We start from the raw sequence: 13,256 nt of genomic DNA, 5'->3' as shown, positions 1-13,256 counted from the left end.
AATGGAGATAATTCTCTATCCCATAGCGGTGTGCCACGGATTAAGTAGGATCATGTTTGCAAATGCAAACATCATAGTAGCTGTTCACTGAGTATTTGTTCCCTATCCCTTTTCCGCTGATGGCTTCCTTGCCTGTCCCTCTTTCTCTAGTCTGCAATTTGGGGTAAGGACGTGTTAGGAAGTACTTTCAGATATCACCCTGCACACACCTTGCCTTTGGGAGCTCTGCTCATCATCACCTCCGCAGAAAGATGAACCAGAGGACAGGGAGAAAGCAAAACTCAAATCCATCTACTTAGTTCTCTGCGGGCACAACTTTGGAAGGAGGCTAAAAGCTCTTAATGGAAGTGAGTATGTATGAGGCTTTTATTTATGATGCATCTATTCTAGATAGTAGAAAGAGAAATCAAACATGATGCCTGCCTTCCAGGGCCTTGCTGTCTAATGACGGAGTTGTGTTTGTAGGTAAATAACTTCAGGACTGTGATAAATGTTATAACAGAGGTATGCCCAGGTCTTTGGGTTAGTAAATTCCACAGACTGCTTCTCTCTCTCTCATGTACAGTGCAGCTAAAGAGGGTTCCTGGCTTGTCACTATTGAAGTAGCAACTTAATATGGGTCTGGGAAGGACATTAGCCTTCTTAAATTCTCCTTGGGTTCTGTTTCTAGTGAATTAATTCCTAGATGGTGGTGCAGAACTAAGAGGCAACTTGCTATTGTTAGCAAAGAATGACAGATGTGGAGATAATTTTGAATTGTGTTAATGTTGTGAGACACAAATGAGCTCCTGTTGACATAATACTTGATTTAAATAATGGATTACTATGTATTACGTTTCAGTGTCCTTGCTGGAAAGCTCAGTCTAAGAGCAAGAGGTGCTTGTGAGATCTGATACTATCATAATCCCAAGAGTTTGCTTTTTTCCCTCTCATTAAAGAAGGAAAAAAGTCAGTTTCTTTGGATTGTCTAATCAAATTCCTGAGAATAAAAGCACTACATGTGAGGTACCTGCTGAGCCGAGGACAGGCAAGCGGGCTGCTCGGAGGACGTGGGGAGGAGACGGCTGGGCTGGCCAAGGGCAACGAAGATGCTCAACTTTTGTGCCACCCCCAACTGTGTGTGGAAGAGCATTCAGACCTGCCCTTCCTCAGGTTCCTGCAGAACCCTGCCAGATGCCAGAAGTGGGTGGATAATTGTAGCGAGAGCAAACTTAGATGATAAAATGACTGATCAAGTAAATAAACATTATAGATGATATACCAAACACTTAGAGACCTCTGTGATCTTTAGAACTAGTCCTTATAGGACAGTTCTTCAATCTAATATTTATTAGTTTTAGAGAGAGGGTGGGGGAGGGGCAGAGGGAGAGAGAGAATCTCAAGCAGACTCCTTGCTGAGGGGAGAGCTAGACGAGGGGCTCAGTATCACAACCCAAGATTCACATGACCTGAGCTGAAATCAAGTCAGGTCACTTAACTGACTGAGTCACCCAGGCTCCCATAGGACTGTTCTTTAAGATAATGCAATATCAGAGGTATCGGCTCTTACCAGACACCTGAACAACTCAGAGTAGACACAGAAAATGACTAAAAGAGGGCACCTGGGTGGCTCAGACGGTTGGGTGTCTGCCTTCGGCTCAGGTCATGATCCCGGGGTCCTGGGATCGAGTCCTGCATCGGGTTCCCTGCTCCTTGGGAGCCTGCTTCTCCCTCTGCCTCTCTCTCTCTCTGTCTCTCATGAATAAATAAATAAAATCTTTAAAAAAAAAAAAAAAAAGAAAATGACTAAAAGAATTGGGTGAAGATGAAATCAGGACACTGAAACAGAAAAAACAAAAACAAAAACAAAAACAAACAACTTATGAAACTTCTAAACAGGAACAGAAACAAAGAAATAATAGCAATGCTCAGAACCCTAGTGCAGAAGAAAGGGGCCAAGAATAGGATGAAGACATTACCTTTAACCCTTGAAGAAAAGGAAAACAAAGAATACTCAAAATCTTTATTTGGAATTTTGATTCTTCTGGGAAACCAAAACTTACCTACCTCTGGATGGCCATGTGGCTGATGAAATTCCAGAAGTTGTCTGCTCCTGACAGTTTTGCAGCCCTGCTGGGGTGCCAGATGGATTCAGGTGAAGAGGTGCTGAGGAAGCTCTCTGCGACCCCAGCAGGGAAGAGCTACATTCGGGAAGAAACCCTCAGGGACGGGAGAGACCCTCCCTTGATTTCCAAGATCGCTGACCGTGTAGTGGGTATCGCAGAGGAAGAGCACCTGCCTGTGTTGGCGAGGCTTGTCGACAAATCCATAACCTGGGGGAGGAATCTGTGGGCTTCCTACCTTATGAAGCTGGTGCAGAAATTTCAGCTTTGCCATTTCACGCTATGATAACTGAGAAGTGGGGATTAAACATGGATATTGTCATAGCCAGGCTTACCTTGTGCCTGGTGGATTTTCTTCCAAAATTGAAGTTGTTGCCTGTAGATTTTTAGAGAAATACTCCCAAGCTGTCTACATACTCTGCTCTTCCTGTGCCTTAAATATGTGGTTGGCAAAAGCAAGGTCTGTTACGGGATATCTGTTGCATTGCATTAGAAACAATTGACAAAATTCGTTGTTGTTGTTGTTGTTGTTTCCAATCAATCATCACACCTGCTTTTAGAGCATGGCAATGTAATTTCTGTCCTCTTTGAGAACAGTGAAGAAAGGGGCAATGAACAGAAGGAAATTGGCCATCCTCAGCAGACAGTCAGGAATGATGCTTTTGAAATTTTCGTGACCTCCTACAAGCACTTGCTTTATGTTTAGATAGTATAGTGACACAAATACTAGATGGAATAGCTGTGGCTGTCCAAGTATTTGTGCTCTGTAGTGCAGTAACACACTTTGATTTCATTGTTACCATTGTTGTTCTCAAACGTGTTCTGTCTTTTACAAGAGCTTTTGGGAAAAATCTCCAAGGGCAAACCTCTGATATCCTCTTTGCAGCCAGTCATTTGACTGCAATGCTTTGTTCACTAAATGAATTGATGGAACATATTGAAGTTTATCATAAATTTTGGTTTGCGGAAGCCACAAATTTGGCACCCAAGCTTGGTATTCAGATGAAACTCCCTGAGAATGTCTGTAGAGCCCAGCAAGGCAACCTGGAATCTCAGCTAATGTCTGAGAGTTCCTAAGGAAACTCTAAGTGTTCCAACAGTGGGGCACACTGTTCAGGAACTGAAAGATAGAGTCTCAGAACAGTACCTGAAAGCTCTTAAATGCTTATCCCTGGTGCCCTCAGTCATGGGACAGATCCCATTTAATACACTAGAGGAGCACCATGCTGATGCATACAGAAGTGACTTACCCAGTCCCAGCACACTCTCAGCTCAGTCTTCTGTTAAAGAATCAGGTGGGAACACAGAGGGGAAGATACAGTTTCCATCCACCATTTATGAAACCCTCCATCTGCCAGACATCAATTTTTTTCCCTAATGTTTGTGCATTGCTGAAGGTCCTATGCATTTCTGTGATGAGGGTTGAGAATGAATGCTATGAAAATAAGTCAAAGTGTCTCAAAGTGTACCTGATGAACACTTTGACAGGCCAAAGGTGAGGTAACTTGGCTTTGCTTAACATAAGTTTTGACGTAAAACATGACCTGAATTTAATAATGGTGGACACATATATCAAACTCAGTACAGCTAAGTCAGAGCTTCCCACAGATAATTCTGAAACCATTGAGACTACCTAAGAGACTTTAAACATAAGCTTTCTCTTCTATTTGATATTTGAAAAAATATGAAAGAAATTTCAAAACAGCTTCCAGAAAAAAGCTGTAAGTGTATGTAGGCCCTTTAATAACAGAATATCTTGACCTTAGGCCTCTCATTGAGGACACTGGCCATTGATAATCTGCCTTTAATGGCCCCTGTTTGAACTTTCCCACTTGGAAGACCTAACTTTTTCCAGAAGATAGCATTAACAGTGCCACATCACACTTCTGCAAGATCTCTGCTAATGGCACTTTGGAATTGTGTTAGTTGTCATTTTAGATATAACATTTATTTTTATTTTTTTAAGATTTTATCTATTTGAGAGAGACAGAGAGAGAGTAAGAACATGAACAGGGGGCAGAGGCAGAGGGAGAAGTAGACTCCCTGCTGGGCAGAGAGCCTGACATGGGCTCGATCCCAAGACCCTGAGACCATGACCTGAACTGAAGGCAGATGCCCAACTGACTGAGCCACCCAGGCGCCCCTAGGCATAAGGTTTATTATCACTGTAGATCCAATTGCTGGGTATTGGGTTATCAATTCTTTGAAGAAATGAATTTCGAGGAGGTGTGGGAAGAAGGAATACATTTTATAAAATATTATAACAAGGTTCACTACTGACCTCTGAATAGTATTTAATATTTATATAAATATTTAATATTTAAGTATGTTGTTAAATATCTGTAATAGACAGTTTAAGGGAATTACCAGACAGAGAAACACATGAGCTCCCCAAACAAGAATCTCAGAGTAGGTTTTTGTTTTTATCAGATGAACTTAAACAAGTTACAGTTAAAGTTTGAATGGAACAGCCTGCTTTTGTTGTTGGTCCACATCTAGTTGCTGCTGTTAACATTCTTTTGTTGAGGTTATATCTTCATAAGCTTTGCAGCAGGTGTAAGTTGAACACTTCTGTTGCATGGTCAAGACAGGATCAGAGGCCATGGATACTGACAACTGATTTGCCTGTTTTCTTCTGTCTTTCCTATGTCTGTATCTATTGCCTCATCTTGGTTTATAAGTGAAACCTGAAAAACCTACAAAAATAAGCATTTTGTAGTTTGTCTAGGAATAATACAGAAAATATTACTATTATTTTTGGTGATGAAAATAAGTTTTGTATAGTTTATTTCAACCTAAGTAAACTGTGAGTTTTTTTTTTAAAGTATTACCCTTAAAAGGTTTAAAAAAATTTTTTTATTTAAATTTGAGTTAGTTAACGTACAATGTAATATTAATTTCAGGTGTACAATATACTGATTTAGTGCTTCCATACAAGGCCCAGTGCTCATCAGGACAAGTGCACTCCTTAATCCCCATCACCTATTTCACCCATCTCCCACCCACCTCTCCTCTAGTGACCATCAGTGTGTTCTCTATGGTTAAGAGTCTGTTTCTTGGTTTGCCTCTCTCTCTCTCTCTCCACTTTGCTCATTTGTTTTGTTAAACAAATTCAGTAAAGTTGCAGGATATAAAAGCAATGTACAGAAATCTGCTACATTTCTATACATCAAAAATGAAGAAGCAGAAAGAGAAATTAAGGAATCAATCCCATTTACAATTGCACCAAAATCAACAAGATACCTAGGAATAAACCTAACCAAAAAGGTGAGAGCCTGTACTCTGAAAACTATAAAACATGGATGAAAGAAATTGAAGAGGACAAAAAAAAAAAAGAAAAAGAAAGAAAGAAAGATATTCCATGCTCATGGATTGGAAGAACAAATATTGTTTAAATGTCTATACTACCCAAAGCAATTGACACATTTAATGCAATCCCTATCAAAATACCAACAGCATTGTTCACAGAGCTATGTAAACAATCCTGAAATTTGTATGGAACCACAAAAAGCCCCAAATAGCCAAAGCAATTTTGAAAAAGAAAAAGCTGGAGGCATCACAATTCCAGACTTCAAGTTATATTACAAAGCTGTAGTGATCAAAACAGTATGCTACTGGCACAAAAATAGACACACAGATCAATGGAACAGAATAGAAAACCCAGAAATGAACCCACAACTATATGGTCAGTTAATCTTTGACAATGCAGAAAAGAATATCCAATGGGAAAAATACAGTCTCTTCAACAAATGGTGTTGGGAAAACTGGACAGCAACATGCAGAAGAATGAAACTGGACCACTTTCTTCACCATACACAAAAATAAACTCAAAATGGATTAAAGACCTAAATGTCAGACCTGAAACCATTAAATTCCTAGAGCACACAGGCAGTGACGTCTTTGACATCGACCATAGCAACTTCTTTCTAGATATGTCTCCTGAGGCAAGGGAAACAAAAGCAGAAATAAACTATCTGGATTTCATCAAAATAAAAAGCTTCAGCACAGCAAAGGAAATGATAAGCAAAACTAAAAGGCAGTCTATGGAATGGAGAAGACAAATGACATATCCGATAAAGGGTTAGTATCCAAAGTATATAAAGAACTTATAAAACTCAACACCTAAACCAATTAATGCAATTAAAAATGGGCAGAAGATACGAACAGTTATTTTTCCAAGGAAGTCTTCCAGATGGCCAACAATACATGAAAAGATGTTTAACATCACTCATCATTAGGAAAGTGCAAATCAAAACTACAATGAGATACCACCTCACACCTGTCAGAATGGCTAAAATCAATAATACAAGAAATAATAGGTATTGGTGAGGATGTGGAGAAAGGGAAACCCTCTTGCACTATTGGTGGGAATGCAAACTGGTGCAGCCACTGTGGAAAACAATATGGAAGTTCCTCATAAAGTTAAAAATAGAAATACCCTATGATTCAGTAATTGCCCTACTAGGTATTTACCCAAAGAATACAAAAAATACTAAATCAAAGAGACACATGCACCCTGATGTTTATAGCAGCATTATCTACAATAGCCAAACTGTAGAAACAGCCCAAGTGCCCATTGACTTATGAATGGATAAAGAAGGTATGGTATCTATATACAATGGAATATTATTCAGCCATAAAAAATGAAATCTTGCCATTTGCAATGATGTGGATGAGCTAGAGGGTATTATTCTAAGCGAAATAAGTCAATCAGAGAAAGACAAATACCATATGATTTCACTCATATGTGGAATTTAAGAAACACTTGAAAGATTTTTGTACATCAACATAATCATGCAAAAATGTATTCTGTGATACAAAAAATAATATAAGACTGCCTGTTGGATTATCTGTCCTTTTTTCATTTTTGGTTTCTTGATGTTAATAATGATCATAAACTTACTTGAAAGAAAATATACCTGTGTTTCCAATAGTCAAATGGCATTAGAGACAAAAAATAATCCATTCTTCCCTTTCTCACTAGCCCATCAGACATGAGTGTGCAGTGGCCATCTCTCCTCTTCTGCATGGCGTTTCTCTATCCATTCAGTATTGGAGTCAGGCAAAGATTGCTTTTATGTCACTAGCCCTCCATACCCCTTCCCTCCTCTGCCTTGGCCAAATGAGGATTGACTTCTATATGGAAAAACTCTGTGGACAGTTAGATGTATGTGTTGCTGCCGTTGTTGGTGGGGAGGGGACCTCTGTGTACATGGGTCACATTCTTAGGCAAGAAATCTCAAGGACAAAAGTCTGACAGTTGTGTTGGTGGCAGATCCAGGGGAGGGTTGCTCAAATTGCATGAATCTGCATTCCTTGATCTCATTCTGGGCAAAGGTACCTGAGTGTCTCCCACTGAGTGAATGTGGGCCATATGGGGGAGCTTGCAGCAGATGTCCTCAGTACTTCATGTATGTTCCTTAGACTCTTCCCTTTCAGTGTGCTCCCGCTGACTTCTAGTTACTAATGACTCTTTCCTAAGGATTTTTCTAGAACAGGAGCATGCCACTCTGCCTGGGGTGAAGTAGGCTAGATGTGTCAGAGAATTAACTCCTCTGGAGCAGTCTTAAGATTGACTTGAAATGTGAAGTTAGGGTGTATTTGTATACTTACAAACACCATGATTCTCTTGTTTCTAAGCTAGGATGATTCTGAGGCATGCATCTGACAGTATTTCCCAAATTTCCTTGTGGGATGAAACTCTAGTGGTAACGGGCTCTTTTCTGACTGTCTCCTCTTCCCTCATTACCTTTCCGGGGTTCTCGGCAACTCCTAAATAAATTACTGGCATTCACGGCCTTCCTCGGTGTCTACTTTTGGAGGAGCCCAGACTAAGACAGGTGGCACTAGAAGAGGTCCAAGGAAGAATACCCTTATGATAGGAATCTTGCCAGCGAGATCACAAAAAAGGGCTCTATTATTGGTGGTGATAAGAGAGGTGAGGATAAGCCCTGGCATGCCGAGCATCACAGTTATGAATATTTTCATCTGTGGTGAATTGGAATGGGAAACAGGCTTACAGAATATCTCCAGCATTTTTTAGCTATGGTGGCAGTGATAATGATGACTCTGGAATTGATGTTAATTGTCACAGTGGCACTGAAGGGAAAAGACCACCTTGGTTTAAGCTAACCATCAAATTATTCTCCACATGAGGCCCAGAAGACCTTTAATTCAGCATTTAAAGAACCCATATTTCCTGTATCCATAAGGCAGATGCACCTGAGTGTGAAAGAAGTGGGATTGCAGAGACTTGACTCTTAGCCCTGGCAAGTCTCCTATGCTAAAATCCAGGGCCTTGGTGTGGGAGGAGCATGGACCTGAGACCCGAGATGTGGAGACTGGGGACTGATGTACTTGAGAACCTTGAATTAACAGATTCTCCTGAATTCCTTTCTCTGAAAATGGTTCCCTTTCCCTTTGTTTACAGGAGAGCAGATTCTCCTTGCCTAGAAATCATGCAGAGGGAGACACCTCATAAAATGATACTCACCTTCTTCAAGGTTTTCCTTTACTTGCTCCAGAGATTCTAGGACAATAACTAAGGTCAAAACTCAGCTTGAACTCCTGAGAACATATTTTCCCTGCTCCAGGAAAAAAGAAAAAAAGGGATCCTTAACAACAGAGCTGCAAGACTTGGCTAATATGTCCTGGCAGAATCAGGAACATTATATGTATACTTTGAGGGTGCTGCCCCAACTATGAGGAGTTTAAGACTGCGTAGACAGAATTTTTAAAATGTGAGCATTCTCCCATGACATCAGCTTTAATGTCCTAGGCAGAACTACTCTTGTGGACTCAATATGCTGCTGGGATAGTTCTTCCAAGTTTGGAAAATGATAGCTTGCAGCAAACGAGATGCCATTAGTATATAAGTACCCAGCTCTCTTGCTCCTTATGTGGGGAAATTCTTAGGTGGGTGTTGAACACTCAATCCCACAGTTTTCCCTTAAAATTAAGCAGCTAGAAGCTGAAAGAAATATCAGATTCCTAGGGATGAAGAAATGGTCACCAGTGACAGCTGAGTGAAGGAGGGAGTGTAACAGGTCAAGGAGGAAGTTCTCCATCCTGTGTCAACCTGAACATCTCTTAGCCCCAGGAGTGTATAGTCATCTTGGGACAGAACAGTCCAAGTAAAAATTTTCTATCCCTTCACTATTTTTGCTTCTGCTTTGAAACCAGAGAGATAAGAAACTATCTAGCAATCGAGGGATGGGTGGTGAGGAAAAAGGAAGAGATATACAAGTCAGAGAAATACAGAAGAAGCCAAATATTACTCCTTTTCATGCCTCTAGGCTTTCAGTCTAAAATAAGCTAAAGTTGTGAGGAAAGATAAAATATGTGATTAATTGGTTTTTGAATTTTTATGAGTGTCTGAGAGTAGATATTCTAATTATTGAATTGACCTTGTATTCTGATTTAAAAGGATAGAAGAACGTCTTTTAACTAAAAGTGATCCAAAAAATTATGATACCTATCAAATTTCTACTCAGCAGCAGAGTAACTATTTCTGGGGAGTCTCTAGAGATACATTGAAACAAACCAAAACACAAAGTTTCATTTGATTCCATCAGATGTGTCTGTTCAGCATGTCCCTTCTACTACATTGTTGCCTTTGTCTTCCTCAGAAACACTCCAGCCTTTCTCCCCATATGTTCTGTTACCAAAAAAAAAAAAAAAAAAGGCATAGTTGATAGCAACTGACCTAGAGAAAAGGTAGCATAGAGTGCTGGGAGAAATCTTAGTTGTCTCGTGTGTATCTCCTAGCCCATCATACTTGGTGGTTGGTAACTCCCAGGCTATTTTAAAGCCATATTGTAACATTGTTTCATTTGTCTTCTTTTGCAAGCATAAAATAATGTATAGACAATGGAGGGGAAAAAAAAGAGTATAAGAGATAAAAGGTTGAAGAGCATGAGGCCATTTGGCTTTCTTTCTTGATTCTCAAAATAAATACAGTAATGTTTGCTTCATAAGGAAGAGAGAAACAGGAGGAATTGTGCAGTAAGTCACTTACCATCACTGTGTTCCCTCAGAATCTTCAAGAGCACTGAGTGTGCCCAGAAACAGATCTGTGACCTAAACCAAGTGTTTCTCTCTTGCTGTGTATTTTTGTGTTGTAGAAAACACAATCCAAAGCTGTAATCAAAATCTAGCAAGATCACTTCCTCTTTCTTTGCGTGAATCTTTGTTTAACATGGAAGGCAACAATTATTGTTGGAACTATTTATTCTCCTCCAAATGCTCTTGATTGATCCCTGGGACCTGATGTTTTTTGAATTTGTTATAGATTGACTTATTAGAGAATTCCTGATGGTCTCATTCCATCTTGATCAAATTCAACAGCTCAGAGAAAACAGTAATTGAAATTGTCATAAAATATGGGTGGGGCTCAAGAAGCCCATCTCTTCATTTGGACCAATGTTTCCTAACTGTACAGAGACAAGTTGTATGTCTAGGGTAGTGGTTTTCAACAAGGGGTGATTTTGTACCCCCATCCCTGTGACAGTTGGCAGTGTCTAGAGCTATTTTTGATGGTACCGCGGGGAGGGGTACTACTGGCATCTAGTGAGTAGAGGCTGGGGATGCTGCCAAGCAAATGTATTAGTTTCCTATATCTGTGTAACATAGCAGCTTACTGCTTACTTACTGCTTACTTACAACACTGCTTTATTAACCCACACTTTTTTAGGTCAGAAGTCTGGGAGACTGGGAAGGGTGCTTGACCAGGTATTCTACTTAGAGTATCATGGGGCTGAAATCAGGGTGTTGGTTAGGTTGGGCTCTTATATGGAAACTCTGGGGGAGAATCCACTTTTAATCTCATTGACGTTGTTGGCAGAATTCAGTTCCTTATGGTTTTAAGACTGAGGTCCCCATTTCCTTGCTGGTTGTCAGACATTCTTAGCTCCTATAAGGAACTCCTCATGTCCCCTGTGTTTGCTCATGTCCCCCTCCATCTTCTAAGTCAACAACAGCATGTTGAACACCCGCCAATTCCTTCCCCCCCAACCCCAACCTTATGCTTTGAATCTCTGACTTCCTCTTCTGCCACCAGCCAGAGAAAATTCTTCTTTTAAAGGGCTCACCTGATTGGATCAGGCCTGTCTGCATAATCTCCGTAACTGAAGATCACCTATTTGGAACTTCAATTACATCTAAAAAAGTTTCTTCACAGCAGCCCCCATTAGTTTTTGATTGACTATTTGGAAGAGGAGAGACCATCTTGAGAATGCTGTTTACCACCACAGTCTATAATGCAGAAGGCAGTCTCTTACAACAAAGAATTACCTGGCCCAAAATGTCAGTACTGCTGAGATTGAGAAACCTTGGTCTCGGTGTACCTTTTTGTGCATGGTGGAAATATCTTCAGCTTCTCTTTCTCATGAAGGGATGGGCCACTGGCTTTCTGATCATGACCCCAAACTCTCATTTTCCAGGAGTGGTTGGACACAAAGACCTTATGAATTATTTGACACCTGCTGGTCCATCTATCTTTACCCATTGACCACTCTAGTCTCACATCCATCAGTATGTGTAGTTTACATTCTTCTGTTCTTTGAGGCAAATGGTATTTTATTTAAATATATTAAATATATTAAATATATTAGGAAAAGGGAAGAATGTTAACATTTTTTTGCATTTGGCCAGATAATCGGAATATAATCATGCATGTAATTAGAATGCAAGTTCCTGATTACAGAGACTGCTCCTTGGTCACTGATACCCTGAGCACCTAGCACAATTTGTGGCTCATGGTAGGGCCACATTATTTATTTGTTGAATGAATGACTTTTGCAGTCAGGGATAATACAGCAAGACAAATCTTGACTTTTGGTACAAATATCCAGATTTAAATGGGTCTTAGGCTTGATTCGACAATGCTTTATTATGAGGTATAAAGGGATAAAGCATATGTTTATGCAACTAGAGACTAAAAATACCTGCATAGGTATATAAAGGTGTGTAGGCTCTCAGCCTTTCTAAAACTTAGAGCAGCCACCTGGTTTAAATTCTTACCCCGGTATGAAATCTTTATAACACTCCTGATGGGTCAGTCTGGTTTGCATTTGAAACTTTCCAGATGGTGTCACAGGATTTGAATACTTTGGAATAGAAATCTTCAAAGTTTTTTTTCTCCTGAATACTCTCTAAAGAATTTTGGAAAATCATGGATTCCTTTGGATATTTTAATTTGACATCTAAAACTTTTTAACCATAATATTTGTAAAGAATTAATTTCTGGCATTTTCCATATCATGTATGTACTTTCAATATATTTTTCAGAACATCAGATTGATAGATTTAGTTCATTCAATTTTGTATAATATGTCTTCCATACAATATATCAGGTAAATGCAGTTCAAATTGTTAATCAAAATAGACAAATGAGGTTTACTTTTTGTGCAAAAAGTCTGGATTCATTTTTCAGTTAAATAAACTGGAATCCTTGTATCCCTGTGACAACTTCTCACTTCTAAATTCTAATTCTAAGATAAATCAATACACGGATAGACATAGAGCCTTAAAATGAGTCTGTCACCTGGATGAAATAAGGCACTGCCCCATCAATATTTCTTACAGATGATCTTTATGCTTTGCTGTCACCTCGTCAGGAATTATACAACCTCATGGTATTCCTTTGTTTTTATATCCTGAGTAATGCACGGTTGGTGAGGATTGGCGAATGTAGGTTCTTCTTTTGTAAAGTCGGAGTGTTGATAAAGAATAAGTTTTAACCTTAGATAGAAACATTTTAGGGAAAAGGACACATAGAGGTTGAGGATTTGAGAAATGATTCCTTGAAAACTATACATACCCATTTACCCCTGGAAAAATCTTATTGTACTCTCAGGAATTTGAGTCCCCCATTTAAAAAAAATTTTTTATTGTTATGTTAATCACAATACATTACATCATTAGTTATTGATGTAGTGTTCCATGATTCATTGTTGTGTATAACACCCAGTGCTCCATTCAATACGTGCCCTCTTTAATACCCATCACCAGGTTAACCCATCCTCCCACCCTCCTCCCCTCTAGAACCTTCAGTTTGTTTTTCAGAGTCCATCATCCCTCATGGTTCGTCTCCTCCTCTGATTTCCCCCCCTTCATTCTTCCCCTCCTGTTATCTTCTTCTTCTTCTTTTTTTTT

General features: G+C 39.6%; 1 pseudogene; it reads left to right on the top strand.

Annotated features, from left to right (window-relative positions):
- Nucleotides 1–1,088: 1,088 nt before the first annotated feature.
- On the top strand, nucleotides 1,089–3,739 carry LOC115939081 (52 kDa repressor of the inhibitor of the protein kinase-like; annotated as a pseudogene).
- Nucleotides 3,740–13,256: the final 9,517 nt, after the last annotated feature.

Source organism: Leptonychotes weddellii, chromosome 11, assembly GCF_054177405.1.
Source record: "Leptonychotes weddellii isolate Sample4059 chromosome 11, ASM5417740v2, whole genome shotgun sequence".
NCBI classification, from domain to species: Eukaryota; Metazoa; Chordata; class Mammalia; order Carnivora; family Phocidae; genus Leptonychotes; species Leptonychotes weddellii.
This window is presented reverse-complemented; position numbering and strand designations above follow the sequence as displayed.